This window comes from Orycteropus afer, unplaced genomic scaffold, assembly GCF_000298275.1.
Source record: "Orycteropus afer afer isolate SDZICR_OR568_19922 unplaced genomic scaffold, OryAfe1.0 scaffold00147, whole genome shotgun sequence".
In the NCBI taxonomy this organism is placed as follows: domain Eukaryota; kingdom Metazoa; phylum Chordata; class Mammalia; order Tubulidentata; family Orycteropodidae; genus Orycteropus; species Orycteropus afer.
In genome coordinates, this window is record NW_006921734.1 from 7,940,849 (window position 1) to 7,946,190 (window position 5,342).

Genomic DNA, 5,342 nt, shown 5'->3' on the forward strand with positions numbered 1-5,342 from the left:
GAGCTCTGGTAGCATAGTGTCTAAGGAAGGTACTTGACTGCTAACCAGAAGGCAGGCAGTTCAAACTCACCAGCTACACCTCCGAAGGAAGGTTGGGCAATGTGCTTCTGAAGGAAGGTTGGGCAATCTACTTCTGTAGTGATACTGCCTCGGAAACGCAAGCCAGTCCGACTCCTCGGTACATAACAACAACAACAACATATATATGTATAGCAGAACTACCATTTTAAAGTATACAGTTCAGTAACATTAATCATTTTTAACATGCTATGCAACCATCACCACTATTACCAAAAGGTTTCATCACCCCATACAGAAACTTAGTACCCCTTGAAAGCCTTAACTCCCTAGTCTGCACTCCCCCCAGCCCCTGGTAACACTACTTAACTTTTATCCGTTGTATTTACCTATTCTATTCTAAGGTTTTTCTTTTTTGTTCTGTTAATGCAGTAAATGGTTTTGATTGATTTTTTGTTTTTGTATACTGTTAAACCAACTTTGCAAGGAGTCGTGGTGGCACAACAGTTAACTGTAAGGTTGGAGACTGGAACCTACCCAGCCACTCCACAAAGATTCCTGGAGATCTGCTTCCAAACATTACAGATAAGAAAATCCTGTGAGGTAGTTTTGCTCTGTTACATGAGGTCACTATGCCTCGGAACTGACTCAAAAACCAACTTTGCATTTGTGGCATAAACTCCACTTGGTCAAGACATATTTTCCTTTTTATAAACCACAGTATTAAATTTGATAGTATCTTGTTTAAGATGTTTCAGTCTATGTTCATGAAAGATACTGGCTTGTGATTTTCCTTGGGCAATCTACTTCCGGAGTGAAGTAGATTGTAGTAGTAATAGAGTGAAGTAGTTTCCTCCTCGGAAAGCCAAGGAGGGGGTCACTGTGAGTGGGTAAGACTCACGGCAGTGGGGTTTTACCAGGTTTGGTTATTAATGTTTTCCTGGACTTCTAAAATGGGTTGGAAAGTTCTCTGTTTTTCTACTGAAAGTCGTTGTATAATATCAATAATATTTATTTCTTAAATGAAAATTTACAATGGAAATAATCTGGGCCTGTAGTGTTCCTTTTGAGAAAATTTTAAGTATGGCTTCGATTTCTTTTTAAAATATATATACATTTCTATGTCTAAATATAGAATTTTGAGATTTTCTATTTTTTTTTTCAGGTTTTCTAGTTTTGCATGAGATTTAAGAAGTTATGTTTTTTGAAGAATTTGGACATTTTATCCCAATTTCCAAATGTATTAGCATAAAATTAACTTTTTTGTTGCATAGTTTGGTGATTGCAGTCAATGTTTTGAAACAAAATGTGTATGCATTGTTGTATGGAAAATGAATTTGCTTAGCATAAAACTGTTCATAGATTAAACATTATTATTATCTTTTTAATGTTTGTGAGATTTTTAGTGATTATTTTTTCAGTTTCTAAGATTGATGATTTGATTTCCTTTTCTTTTTTTCCAGACTTGATAGTGGTTTGTCAGTTTTATTAATCTTGACAAAAAACCAACTTTGGCCTTACGATTTTCTCACTTGTATGTTTGCTTTATGTTTAATCAATTTCATTTCTTTATTATTTTTGTCTTAATTTGACTTTAATTTGCTGGTATATTAAATTTAAACTGAGATAATTGATTTTCAACTTTTTTTAATGATACATCCCTTTAAAGATACAAATTTCATACTAAGCAATGTTTTAGCTACATCCTACTCATTTTGACACATTATATTTCCTTTATCATTTAATTCCAAATATTTTCTAATTTCCAGTGATTTCTTCTTTGATGAATGGGTTATTTAAACTATGTAGCTAATTTCTAAATGTTCGGAATTTTTTATTTATGTTTTTGTTACTGTTTTTTAGTTTATTCCACTGTGGTCAGAAAATAAATTGATTTCAACCTTTTAAACTTACTTATGGCTCAAAATACCTTTTTTTTTTTGGAGAAATACTGTGTTTAATGGTAAACCTTAGCACACTCCAGCACAGGACATGACCTGGAGTAGAAGCAGCAGAGATGGGTAGGTGACCCCATGGCCTCAGACAAGGCAAAACCCAGAGTAGCATAGGAAAAGAGTTGCTGCTTGAGAAGTGGGTTTCTAGCATAGCTGATTATGAAGCTGCCAAAGCTATCCAAATACTGGCCCCTGAACCAGCCATACCAACTTTGGCAGCCCCTGCACCAACAACCTTGGCCAGTGTATCACTGTCGGAGGAGGCAACACTGGTCTGGAATTCCCCTCTGACCATCTGGAGTGTGGAGCTTCTGTAGGAAGACTGTTCAGATGGGATCTCTGGCCTACTCAGGAACAAGGCAGGCACAGGCCTGACTGGACCCTTGCTACAACAGCAAACTAGAGCTGGAGGAATGAGAGACATATTTTCAGTCTCTAAGTTTTAGCAATGTGTCCATACTGTCTATTTTGATAAATTGTCCATGTATACTTTAAAATAAATATGTGTTCTGTATCTGGTAGGTTTTATGTGCTAAATATGTGAATTAGATTTGTTGTTGTTGTTATGTGCCTTCGAATCGGACCCGACTCATAGTGACCCCTCCTTGGGTTTCTGAGGCAGTATCACTACAGAAGTAGATTGCCCCATTTTCCTACCGAGGAGTGGCTGGTGGGTGTGAACCGCCAGCCTTCTGGTTAGCAGTCAAGTGCCTTAGGTACTACGCTAGAAGGTTAATTGTGCTGTTCAAATGTTTTATATCTTTAAAGATACTGTGTTTTTGTTTATTTGTTTGTTTTGTTTTTTCCTTACAGCTATTATGAGAGAAAGATTAAAATCTGTAGTGTTGGTTGTGAATTTTGTCTATTTTACCTTTTATTGCTATACCTTTTCCTTTGTGTATTTTGAAGTTGTGTTATTGGGGATACAAATTTAGCATTGTCATTTCTTTCTATTGCATTGACCGCTTTATCAATATGAAATGCCCCTTTGTATGTGTTGCAACATTTGGGCCTGAAATCTTATTGATCTTTTATTAATAAAGCTACCTCAGCCTTCTTTTGGTTTGTATTTGCATGATATGTCTTTTCCATCCTTTAACTTTCTGCCTTTCTGTGTTCTTATATTTAAAGAGTATTGTTTGTATACTATACAAAACATTGTTCCACCTCCTACTTTGGCGAGTAGTGACTGGGATCTTAAAAGCTGGCAAGCTGCCATCTAGATGCAATGATGGGTCTCTCCTCGTCCAGAGCAAAGAAGAATGAAGAAAACCCAAATTCATGGAAACAATCAGTCCTAACGACTGGTACACCATCCAATCTGCAGCCTATAAAACTATGAGACCAGAAGAACTAGATGGTGCCCAGCTACCACTTGGAAGGGGATCTATGTTGGAGATCCTGGATAGAGAGGGAGAACAATGTGGAACAACTGAAAAATCAGTTGGAGGAAAAAAAAAAAAAGTGGGGAACAGGTTTGCTGGTCTGATAGAGCCTGGTGGAACCACTGAGACTGTTGCCCTTAGCTGCCCTTCAGGTCTGGAATTGAACCCACACCTGTGGTTTCCAGCCAAACAAAATATAGGCATGTGAGTTAAACATTTACCTCAAGTAGATACACACCTTGGAGAGAACAATCATGGGAGAAAGAAGGGCTGCTTATGCACAGGGAGACAGCTCAGGGGGCAGGAGAGTATAGAGGGATGGACACTGGGAAGAGGTAACTATGGGGAGGAAATGGGAGGAGAGCTGTTGCATTGTGGTAAACTGTGGTCAATGACATGAGACAAAGTATATGGGAACTGCTGTATGGAAAGTGAATTTGCTCTGTAAATCTTCACCCAAATCACAATAAAAAATTAAAAAAAAAAGAGTATTGTTTGAGGTATATTTGTTTCATTAAGCCTTTGTCTTTTAAGTAGATTAATTCCTTTGTATTACTTACAAGATAAAGTTTAAGCTTACCAACATGCTTGTTATTTTCTAATTCTGTTCTTTTTTCTTTTAACTCAAAAATAGGCAAGAAAGAAGAAATAATCAAGTATTTTTATTATTATTATTGCTCTTTTCTCCTTTTTAGCGAGTTAGTTTTATGTTCTTGTTGTTTTTAGCTCTATTGAGTGGGCCTGCGACTCATGGAGACCTCATACACAGCAGAATGAAATACTGCCTTGTCCTGTGCCATCTCCACCTGAACTGCACTGCTGTGATCCATTGGGATGTAGAAATTTACACCCAAACATGTTCCTTGGATGATTTTTATGTGGGTTTTCTAGACTATTCAATAAGAAAAATTGTCCCACACTTTCTTTGAAATTTATCTTAAATCACATCTCATGAAGGAATTTATTCCAACTCCTCTCTCTGAATTCATGTACATTTAGATCTTGCTGGACAATCAGTTATTTGATCACATATATTATTTTGTACTTTTATCCTTCTAATTTTTTGTGACTCTCTTTCAAAGTAGATTATATGGTGTTCAATACGGGGAATTTGCTTAACATTTTATAAAAATATTTTCCACAAGATCTAAATACATGGTTAGTTAATTTTTTTCTACATTTTTTGCCAGCTTTATTGAGGTACTATATATTGGCCCAATTTTATATATAATAAAATGCATATATTTAAAGTATGCAATAGGTTTGACATGTGATCTGTGTTTAGAAAATTCTTTGCATAACTTAATAATTTATTTTTATTGTGTTGTTCATGGAAATTATCATCTTTTGAAAAAATCTTATAATCAATTATTATACTTGGAGTGTATAGTTCTAAGTTTAGTATTTACTTGGAAACTGATAGTTTTCTAATTGTTAGTGCTCACTTAAATACATCATGATTGATATAGATTCTTTTGTTATCTCCCACAAGGCTTAAATTTTTAAAAAATTGCATAGGTAACATATGTTTAGTGTAAAAAACTACGAAAAGTTATCTTACCCATAATCCTAGAGATAAAACTTAATAAAGGATAGCATTTTATAAAGTGTGCATCCTTCAGACTTTTTCTTCTTATTACCTAACATTCTCTCATTCTAATATCTTAAACAGAACCTCTATTTTGTTCAGGTATTTACTCCTCCCTGTATATCTATATGTCTCTAGGAAGATCTCCCTAGCTCTAACCCTAGCCTTATTGATCTAAAAGAGAATACCATTGCTTCCAGTGATTGGTTCAGTAAAGGATGTTGTTGTTGTTATGTGCCCTCGAGTTAGATCCAATTCATAGCGACCCCTCCTTGGGTTTCCAAGGCAGTATCACTATGGAAGTAGATTAGGGCCCTTAAATTTGACCCTAAATTTTCCTTGAGGAACTGTATAGTTTTAGGTTTCACATTTAAGTCTTTGATCCATCTGGAGTTC